Source organism: Sorex fumeus, unplaced genomic scaffold, assembly GCF_029834395.1.
Source record: "Sorex fumeus unplaced genomic scaffold, SorFum_2.1 ptg000072l, whole genome shotgun sequence".
Taxonomy (NCBI): Eukaryota; Metazoa; Chordata; class Mammalia; order Eulipotyphla; family Soricidae; genus Sorex; species Sorex fumeus.
In genome coordinates, this window is record NW_026606129.1 from 16,436,832 (window position 1) to 16,448,864 (window position 12,033).

Genomic DNA, 12,033 nt, shown 5'->3' on the forward strand with positions numbered 1-12,033 from the left:
TTATAAAGGTTAATGTGGTCTTTCTCACATGTATATTACATATTATATGCAGTGTTCGCAACTCACAATTGACCGTGGGTAACTAAAATCAGATTGTGAACAAGTAGAAACAACTACACTGCCTCCTCAATCCTGGACAGAGAATGCCAGTTTTTATCATTGTCTCACAGCTTCAAACACACCATTCTATTATTTGGGATACTAAGATTCCCTCTTGGATACTGACATTCCATCTCAGAGAGCCTGACAAGCTACCAAGAGCATCCCACCTGTGTGGCAGAGCCTGGCAAGCTACTCGTGGCATATTCGATAAGCCAAAAACCTTAATGATAAGGTCATTCCCCTGACCCTGAAAGAGCCCTTTATACACCACTGGGCTACACTATCACATGACAGGGATGAATGGAGACGTTACTGGACCCCGCTCAATAGGGACAAGTGACAATATTCTATAAGCCACCTTTCCCCTTCATTAGCTTCTCCCCAGAGGCCTTTACCACTGGAAGTCTAGAGCAAGTATCAATGGATAGGAAGGTACTTTGTCCTTTCTTTTTCAATCGTTTGTCCCTTTTTGACTTTGTGAATTTTAGACTTTGTGAATTTGAGATGCCTACTGACTCTATTTAAATATGGGAAGAATATTTGGCTTATAGATAGAGGTCTAGGAGTCATTCATCTGAGTGTTGCTGAGTCTGCTACCCTTCTTTGATAGCCTTGAGAGTTAGATGACTCTCTTTCTTTGCTATGGCATCAACACCTTCTTAGCCAAAATTCATTTTTCAAGAGAGGTTGACTCCAGCTGGCAGAACACACTCAGAATCAGCCTGAGTACCCTTATCAAAGATATTAGCTAGGCAAACTGGCTCCTGCAAAGTCCAAGACCCCACTCCAGGACACTGCTCTGAATCCAGAGACAGAAGTAGCAGGATAGTGGCCTTCTCCTCGGAGATCGGTTCTTAGTCTCTTTCCCCAACTTTGCATGAAGAAAGTCAGAGGGATCCAGTGTTAGCATGAGATTGAATCTCGGGTTATTTTAGTTAGATATTACCGGCAAGGCTATCAAAGAAGGGTAGCAGACTCAGCAACACTCAGATGAATGACTCCTAGACCTCTATCTATAAGCCAAATATTCTTCCCATATTTAAATAGAGTCAGTAGGCATCTCAAATTCACAAAGTCTAAAATTAAGTCATAGTCTTTCCCTTTTCTCAATGAATTTTGACATGACCTACCAGTTCCCAGTGGAAACTGTTTTCTACCTTTACAAATAGTCTTCAGGTGCTTTCAATTTTATATCCTAAATTTCTTCCACTTATTGATCTCTATTACCCTAGTCCAGGTCCTTTGAACTTACTGGATTACTGTAAATCCCACTTATCTTGCTTTCTGGGTCTTCCCCGTCTAAACTAATCTTTCTTGAGTGCGTAAGGCTTTAAAAAGACCTAAAAAGATAATGGAAGCTTAAAATTTCCAGAGCACAGTCTCAGATATGTCCAGTGACACTGGAGAACATTTCTCTATTTCACATCATTAAATACTATCCTCTTCTTTTTGCTGTATATGAGCAAATTGAATATGGACCTTGATATAATTTGCTTTATATATCTTGGGTTGCTTATTTACTGAACATTGATCTGCTAGTTGGTAGTTACCATAAATATTGGACAATTTGGCTGTTCTTTTTTCTAATTTTTAAAGAACTCTTCATTTGGAAGCCAGAAATTGTAAACAAAAAATTATCCTGGATATTTTTATATTCCCATAGATAATTCTTGAGTTTTTTTCCAGAATATTCAGTTACTTGGATACTGTATGATTTGGGGACCTTCTATGACTTATTAGGTGGACACAATTCTGTGTTCAACTAGAGCTAATTATTTTTTAGGTATTGAGGCAGGACCTTCCTGAGTTTTATAATATTTCTTCAAGATTAGCAACTTCCTCCAATCTGGCTGGTGCACAGGGCCTCCTCCCACCCTTGGGTGACTATGTGGTACTATCTATTAATCCTCTCAGTTGTTTTCTCCCAGTTTTACATAGTTTTCAGATAAAGCATGGGTTCTCAGCTAAATGCTCAAGGAAGATCTTGAATAGATTTCTAGGTTTTATAGAATCCACACAGAGCAGTTTTCAGGATCAAGAAGAATTGCTTATTAACAAAAGTTTTATCAAAAATAGGTGGAAAATATGATGGTGGTCCCAATAGACTAAATAAAATTACTGATCCATGTGGTGGGCAGTATCATTCAGTTTGTGTAATTGCACTCTATGAAGCCACCGAATACATTTCTTAAGACAGCCCTTGACTATATAAAGGACTTTAACTTGTTGCTTGACATATACCTGTGGTTCAAGGCATATTTTTTATTTAAAATCTTTAAATTAAGTTTATTTTTTATTTGAAATTTTCAAATTAAGTCAAGACATTTTTTCCCCTTAGATTTGTGATTTAATTAATTTTGGATATAAACATAATAAATAATAAATAAAGGCCCTCCCGTTGATCGTCGATTTGCTCGAGCGGGCCCAGTAACGTCTCCATTGGAGACTTTGTTGTTACTGTGTCTGGCATATCGAATACTCTCGGTAGCTTGCCGGGCTCTCCGAGAGGGGCGGAGGAATCGAACTCGGGTCGGCCATGTTGGCCGCGTGTAAGGCGAACGCCCTACCCGCTGTGCTATCGCTCCAGCCCTGATATAAACATAAGACCATGAATGTTACTGTGATTTAATTTCACAAAGACATACATTCCCTTGGCCAAGTATGCAAAGCATCTTGAGTGGACATTACTCATTCTTTTGACTATCCAGCATCTGTAACTTCTAGTGAGGCAGAGCTTGCTACCATCGTATTAACTACAAAAACTAGATTAATTTTGTTTTCAACATCCCTGCTATTATGAAAGAATGAAAGTCTATGTCTCTTGCCCTAGCCTAAGAGCATGACCAAAACTTATACTTATTTTGTTGTTTTTCAAGTTTATTTTTTATTGAAGCATATCATACATATAAGAACCACCACAAACCAATAAACAACTCAGTGAAATAATATTCTTTTTATTTGTTATGGCTTTTAGGGTCACACCCGGAGATGCTCAGGATTTATTTTTTATTGTGAGATACAGTTACAAAGCTTTCCTGTTTGAGTTTCAGTCATAAAATGATCGAACACCTATCTCTCCACCCGTGCACATTTTCCACCACCAATGTCCCCAGTATCCCCCCTTCCTATTCCTCCCCCTATCTCTATGGCAGACAACTTCTTCAATACTCTCTCTCTACTTTTGGGATGCTCAGGGATTACTCCTGGCTCTGCACTCAGGAATTACTCCTGGTGCTCGAGAAATCATATGGGGGTGCTGCGGATCAAACTGTGGTTGGCCGGGGGCAAGGCAAACACCCTCCCAGCTGTATTATTCCTTCAGCTCCAAAATAATATTCTTGTATGCAACATCCCCATCAACAAAGGAAACATTACATTTGCATCACTCAATGCACCATCATGCTACTTTCCATTATTACTCTCACAAGGTAAGCAACTTGTGTGGCCTCTAGCTCTACAACTTAATGTAACACCCACACTTGAAAGAAGTAGGTGCACAAAGGAAGCAGAGACCACACTGAATGGTGTAGAGAAAGGGGCCAGCAACAGCGGTGAGAGCAGCTAAGTTTATTTTTTGCCAGCAGCATTCCTGGTAGTAGCAGCAGTAATAATAAGAATAGCAGCCAACTTTTCACTAGACCTGTTCTGTCATGGAAGATTTGGGAGTCTTTTCTAGCAGTGTAACCTGCCATTCTTGTTTAATCTTTCAGTTTTTTTTGGTCTTGGGGGACCTTATGGGGTATTAGGGATTGAACTCAGTTGGCCAGATGCAAGGCAAGCACTGTCTGCACTGTCTGCACATAATATGATAATATACGTATCATCACTCATAAGACTTTTTATGAGCTACATTTTCATGAATTGAAGATGTATATAAGTAGTACTTAGATCAAGAAATGGAACACTATCTAGAAGCCTACTTATTCTTAGAAGCTATCTTATTTCCCCTCTAGACATTACCCTAGATCACAGATTACTACTTTTAAATTTTATGTAAATTAATTAGAATTAACCACAGTTATGAATTAATACAATGTATTCTTTTTTATATGTCCATAAACATTTTATTTGTGAGATATATCCTTATTATCTTCTATAGTTTTAGGGTATTTATGACTATTAAGATAGTACAATAAATATATAGTTAACACTATAATTTATTCATTAGTGACAGGGATTCTCAAGATCACTTTTAGGTTCAAGGATAATGCAAGGAAGACTCAAGGGACTCAGAAGAACTGTGATACTTATGGCTATAATCAACTGCAGGTAAAGGATACAGACTGGAATTAGCTCCAGGAAAAAGTGCAGGGAACTGAGGCCAGAAAACAGCCAGGCACATGCTTCAAATTCTCCTCTCCCAGGGAAGTCACATGGACAGCACTTAATTTTTCTAACAAGGATGCATATCAATTGCAAAATGTTGTCAATCCACAAAGCTTAAGGAAGTCTTTGTATTCTTTCCGTTTGTTTGGATGTCAGTTGCAGAAGCATGAAGTACCCACATGACTGACCTTTGCTACTGAACTTCCAGTCCCTCATAGGTCAGACTCGTGTGTCAGAGCCAAAGATCTCAGGGCTACAAAACAGGCCTTCATGGAAACCATATTATCAATTTAAACTAATTGACTTAGCACATTGGTTTATGCATACAAAGAGGGATTCATTCCCAGAAAAATAATCCAAGGATTTAGAGGCCTTTTCCTAGGAGGCAAGCCAAGGACCAGTCTTAAAGACTTTGGGAATATTCAGGAAACCAGACTGAATTATCTTTTTCTGCACAATATTAGACTGGGTATGGAAATTTACATAGTTAAAAATTTTATTAATGTGAATAAAAATGTTCTGAATTTTATTTTGTATATTTTTAGTGAAGATTTGGGTTAGTGAAAATAGCTGGACCTAGGATGTTTGTTTAGTCTTCATAGATACTGTCCAATTTCCAAGATAACTGTGCCAATATATCCTCCCAGAAGCAGTGCACGACGTTTTCAATATATAGTTTTATAAAACAATTTTACTGAGTTACAACTGACATAACACAAAATGCACCTGAAAGTATATAATTTGCTATATGGAAATTCTTATAAAACAACCACCACAAGCAAGATAACGAACCTATTATTCACTCCAAATTTCCTTGGATTCCCAGTAGTGTCTTGATGAAATTGTTTTCCATTTAAGTCAGCCAGAGTCTCTTTTGTTTGTTCATAACAGAGACTTCCTATTTGATAGAATTCCATCTTGCATGTCTTGCTTTTGTGCCCAACTTCTGTATTTATTGCCACTTTGACAGGTTCTTGCTTAGTACCTATAGTAGATTTTAGAAACTGACTCTAGTTTCCTGCATTGAAACTAGAGTATTGCCTGTGCAAGTCAGTTTGGCAGGACTCGACATCCTCAGACTACAGCTTTGTTTTCAGGACTCCTGGTGACCCCCCACATCTCTTTTTTTTTCTTTTTAGGTCACACCCAGCAATGCTCAGCAGTTACTCCTTGCTCTGCACTCAGGAATTACTCCTGGTGGTGCTTAGGGGACCATATGGAACGCTGGGGATTGAACTCAATGTCAGCCGCATGTAAGGCAGACGCCCTACAGGCTGTGCTATTGCTCCAGCCCCTCCACCACATTTTTTCATCCTCTTTCTGGGCATATTTCTTTCTTGAACTATTCTATGCTTCATGTATCTGGTCTCTCCTGTTTGACTCAAAGCCAAGCTTCCTCAGCCAGGATCCAGGTGAGGGGTGCTTCCTCAGTTCTTCATGAAATTGTGTAAACCAATGCCTGAATTCAAACTCCAATAATACATGATCTACTGATTACTGCCAGGTATAACCTACAAACATGTAGTTGGGAATAGCCCCAAACGCTACCAGGTATGCTCACCTCCAAATAAATCAATTAAATTAAATGTCATTACAGGGGATTGATCCTAATTCTGTTAAATGGGTGTTTTTGTAATTTTTTTTTAATTAAAAGGATAAATTTGAATTTAGAGATAAACACACATGGAGAGAAGAGGACACAAAGAGATCTGAGGAGAAGATAGCCAGACAGCTGAGAAGCAAATGCTATAACAGGCCCATCCTTTCCAGGCAGACACCCTGGTTTGGAGCTTGTAACCTTCAGAGTTGTTGTTGTTGTTGTTGTTGTTTTAATGAATCACTATAAGATAGTTACAGACTTACAAACTTTCGTGATTCTGTTTCAGTCACACATGATCGAGTACCCATCTCTCCACCAGTGCCCATTCTCCACCACCAATGTTCCCAGTTTTCCTCCAGCCACCCCCACCCGTTCCCAGCTGTGGCAGGCACATTCCCTCTTACTCTCTCTCCCTTTGGGTGTTAAGATAACCTTCAGAGTTTTAAGACAATGAATTTCTGCTGTTTCAGCAGCTTGGTTTATGGCATTCAGGTACAGCAGCCCTTGCAAATGAATCCAACCAGGTGGGAGGGTTTTCTTCATTCTTTTCAAATCGAGTGGATGCAAAAAAGGATCATCAGAGTGTAGCAATCTTTTCTGGAGACATGGTTTGCTATAAAACTTAAGTTTAGAAAGAAAAGAACTTGGGAAGAAGAAGTCAGTTTCAGATCATCTGACTCTGGTCAAGTCCCCAAGAGGCCTGGCGACATCATCAGGCTCTACTCCTTGTTTTTTTCCTTCCACTTTCTCAAGTGGCTAAGCATGATTCATTTTAGCAGCCATCTGTGGGAACACTTGGACTGCTGTACTTTGCGGCTCTTAAGATCTGTTCGGCAAACTGAGGGGGCGATTTGACAGTGTCTTCTCCCAGGTCTTTCTCATAAGGACTTTCCTGAAACCAGAAGGTGAGTTAAATTGTCATAGAGGTAGTTTGGGTTTGCCTTGGGAACTCCTTAAATATTCTCCTCCTCACCTTTAATCATGTCAGTTGACAGTTCCCTTCAAAGAGCCCAGATGGGAGCTGAATCCTTACGAGTTCCGTATTTGTCTTGTTTGTCCCGCTGGTCAGACAGTTGATTGAAGAAGAAAAGATGAGGAGAAAAAGAATGACATAAAAAGAAAATACATGGGAAATAGCATTGAGAGTGAAGGCTTTATCGCCCTTTGGGCAGATCCTGACAATAACACAGATCTAAGTAATCTCTGAAGGAACCTCTTTTTCCATATCAAGTTTTTCCTTGGGTTCTTTCCATTCTCCAATATTCATCCTTTTGGGGGGAGGAGGACTTTGAAGACTAAACTTGAATCTGTCTCAGCTCAGACCCACTTGGTTGAGCCTCTGGGGTCATATTCTGGATATCACATATTCTGAAGGTGACATGGGGATATCAGTGGCGCTACAAATGGGTTTTCTGGAAAGAAAGATATCTTTGCCTGGTTCTGGCTCATTCTCCCGGTCTCCACAGACGTTGTGACACCATCAACTAAGCTTGCTTCTCTTCCTTCTTTTAAAATTGGATGAAGTTCACATAGCTTCAATTTTACTATTTTAACAGTTTTGTTTCTCTTTGTTTTAGCAAGGGAATGGCAGAAAGTTCCCCAACCTATGAGTACGTGACCTGGGGAGGAGGAGTCCCTCCTTGTGATTATCTGCCAACCAGGGAGTAGTTTAGTAAGAGACATTGAGGATAGAATGCTTCTCAGGCCCTGTGATGGTGGCAATTACCTGAGCAATACTGATGGTGTTCATAAACCTCCAGGGCTGCACCAGGAGATGCTTGAGGGACCATGTAGTGCTGGGGAGACAAATGGGGTCAGCTGCATGCAAAGCATGTGCCTTAACCCAGTACTCTCTTTGGATACTTAAAAAAATTTTGATTCTCCCTTCTCTGTCTGAGCTCCCTTTTCCCCTAGCATGTGTGGCTGACCTCCAAACCATGGACCAAAATTCCTGGTACTAATCTCGGCCACTCTTGGGTGTTAGTCTCCTATTTTGTTACTTTATGTTCCCCAGATGAATGCAATCTTTCTATGTCTATCCCTCTCTTTCTGACTCATTTCACTTAACATGATACTTTTTATGTAGTACCACTTGTATGTAAATTTCATGACTTCATCTTTTCTAACAGCTACATAGTACTCCATTGTGTAAATGTACCAAAGTTTCTTTAACCAGTTGGGAGGATCCTCCCAGGATGGGAGAAGCATGCTGAAAGTAGACTGTAGACCAAACATGATTGCCACTCAATGCCTCTTTTGCAAACCACAACACCCAAAAGGAGAGAGAGAACAAAAGGCAATGCCGTACCACAGAGGGAGGGTGGGATGGGGGGGATGGGGGGTGGGAGGGATACTGGGACCCATGGTGGTGGAAAACGGACACTGGTGAAGGGATGGGTACTTGATCATTGTATAACTGAAACCCAAGCGTAAAAATTTGTAAGTCTACAACTCTACCTCATGGTGTTCCACTAATAAAAATTAAAAAAAATTTAAGTAGACATTTCTTTTTTTTTTTAACATATTCACAATTGTACAAGCATCAGCACTAATTCTTGAACATCCCCATCTATTCCAAAGGAGAAATCTCTGTGCTACTTTATTCTTCTATTCACCTGATGCTCTGATAGTCAAATCAACTTTTGTCTCTGTGGATTCATTTATTCTGGATTGTTCATGTAAGTGAAATCATATAATACATGAATATTGTGTTTGGTTTCTTATACCTACCATATTTTCAAGATTTACCTAAGGACATTTTGTCTATCAGTATTCAATTTCTCATATGGCAGAATATTATTCTATTGTATGAACTCAACATATTTTATTTTCTAGTCCTTAGTTGATGGACATTTGGGCAGTTTCCAGTTTGGGGTGATGATGAATATGTTGCTGTGAACATTCCTATTCAAGTTTTAAATGAATACACGTATTTGCTCTCTTACACGTATATGTAGGAGCTTAAATGCTCAATTATATAATAATTCTATGTTCATTTTTTGCTTTGTTTTGAGGGGTCACCAGCAGTGCAGCAATTTTCAGGGGCTATGTCTGGCTCTGCACTTGAAGGGTCACTCCCAGTGATGCTCAGGGGAGCATGTGGCACTGGGAATCAAACCAGAGTTGGTTGCATATCAGGCAAAAGCCTAATCCCTCTACTCTCTCTCTTTCTGCGCCCCCCATGTTTAAGTTATCCAGAAACTGCTCCGAAGAGCCACTTAATAAAACAAAGAGACTAGGATGACACAGTTGAGCTCAACCACATAGTTGTTAACCATCAGAAAAATGCTCACCATAGAGTTGAAAATGGAAGAATAAGACCCAGGTGAGAAGTCACTTTTGCAAATTTAAACTTTAGGGAATCATCTTAATGCAAAGAGTGTTAAAGATGTTGGGAGACAATATCTCTGGGGGTGACAACAGTGGGAAAGAAGGTAAAACTGTTGGGAGATGATATCTCTGGGGGTGACTACAACGGGAAAGAAAGTGATACAAAAGACTTATCATAAATCAAGCACTATCTGTGATTTTATTAGTGAATGATGCTATGAATTTAGGTAAAGGTAAAGGTAAAGGCCCTCCCGTTGATCGTCGATTTGCTCGAGCGGGTCCAGTAACGTCTCCATTGGAGACTTTGTTGTTACTGTGTCTGGCTGGAGCGATAGCACAGCGGGTAGGGCGTTCGCCTTACACGCGGCCAACATGGCCAACCCGAGTTCGATTCCTCTGCCCCTCTCGGAGAGCCCGGCAAGCTACCGAGAGTATTCAATATGCTATGAATTTAGTCAACAAAATAAATATATAGGGCAAAGGAAAGTCAGGAAAATACAACATCTGGACTGACTTCATGACTTCTATATAGGGAAGTATAAGCCCTTGCTATGTGCGAGGCTGACCCAGGTTCCATCCTTGGTATCCCATATGGTACCCAGAGCATCTCCAGTATGATCCCTGAAAGGGGAGCTGAGAGTAAGCCCTGGGCAACAGTAGGTTTGGCTCCCTAAGCCAAGATTTGAAAAAAAATCCCCAAAGAGGCCATAGATACAACCCAGAGAATAAAACAATTGAATTAGAAGTAGTTTTAAAAGAAGAGCATACCACTGGACGGCTACATGCAAAAAAATAGGCTCAGAACTCTGCCTAACACCATGTACAAAAGTAAGATCAAAATGGATTAAAGACCTCAACATCAGACCAGAAACCATAAGGTACATTGAAGACAAAGTTGGCAAAACCCTCCATGACATTGAAGCTAATGGTATCTTCAAAAATGCCACGCCACTGGCCGAGCAAGTGAAAACAGAGATAGATAAATGGGACTATCTTAAACTAAGAAGCTTCTGCACCTCCAAAGAAACAGTGACCAAAATACAAAGACAGTCTACAGAATGGGAAAGGATATTCACCGAATACACATCTGACAAGGGGTTGATATCCAGGATATACAAAATACTGGTTAAACTCCACAAGAAGAAAACATCCAACCCCATCCAAAAATGGGGCAATGAAATGAACAGAAACTTTCTCAAAGAAGAAATCCGAATGGCAAAAAAGCACATGAGAAAATGCTCTACATCATTAATCATCAGGGAGATGCAGATCAAAACCACAATGAGATACCATCTCACACCTCAGAGACTGGCCCAAATTCAAAAGAACAAAAGCAACCGATGCTGGCGTGGATGTGGCGAGAAAGGGACACTCCTTCACTGTTGGTGGGAATGTCCACTGGTTCAGCCCTTCTGGAAAACCGTATGGACGATTCTCAAAAAATTAGAAATTGAGCTCCCATTTGACCCAGCAATACCACTCCTGGGAATATATCCCAGAGAGGCAAAAATGTATAGTCGAAGTGACATCTGCACTTGTTTGTTCATTGCAGCCCTCTTTACAATAGCCAGAAACTGGAAGAAACCTGAATGCCCAAGAACAGATGACTGGTTAAAGAAACTTTGGTACATCTACACAATGGAGTACTATGTAGCTCTTAGAAAAGATGAAGTCATGAAATTTACATACAAGTGGTACAATATGGAAAGTATCATGCTAAGCGAAATGAGTCAGAAAGAGAGGGATAGACATAGAAAGATTGCATTCATCTGGGGGATATAAAGTAACAAAGTATGAGATTAATACCCAAGATTAGCTGAGATCAGCACCAGGAGGATTACTCCATAACTTAGAGGCCAGCCGGGTATCCTAGAGGAAAGGGCTATTCAGATAGAGAAGGGAGCACCAAATAAAGGATGTTTGTAGGATCCTCCCAGGAGGGGAGATGCATGTCGAAAGTAGACTATGGACTGAACATGTTTGCCACTCAATGCCTCTTTTGCAGACCACAACACCCAAAAGGAGAGAGAGAACACAGGGGATTGCCCTGCCACAGAGACGGGGGGATGGGGGGATGGGGGTGGGAGGGATATTATCCATGGTGGTGGAAAATGGGCACTGGTGGAGGGATGGGTATCTGATCATTGTATAATTGAAACCAAAGCACAAAAAATTGTAAATCTACAACTTTAAAAAAAATAAAATAAAATAAAGGGGAAAAAAAACAAAACAAAACAAAACAAAAAAAAAAAAAAAAAAAAAAAGAAGAGCATACCAGCCTGGGAGGATTACTTGAAGGGCTAAAGCACATGCTTTGCATGAAAATGGCCCCAAATCCAATCCCTGACACCAAGTGGCCTCCTGCGCATCATTGGATATAGTCCTGGGACTTTGAATACTAGACTTGAATCCATCTCAGCTCAGCTGGGAAGGCCCCCTCAAACAAACAAAACAAAAGAAGAGTGCACCAGTAAATACAACAGGATGAGAAAAGTAAGAGTGTTCCAGAATTAAAATTAGAGGGGTATTTTTTTTTTTTTTTTTTTGCTTTAGTAAAATATAGTCAATTTTACCAATTGTTTCAAAGGAGTCAAGTAAACACAAAATGTATGTGAGTAACAATAGCTAATTATCCCAATTCTGACCCATTATGTTTGGGAGGACTGTTCCTATTC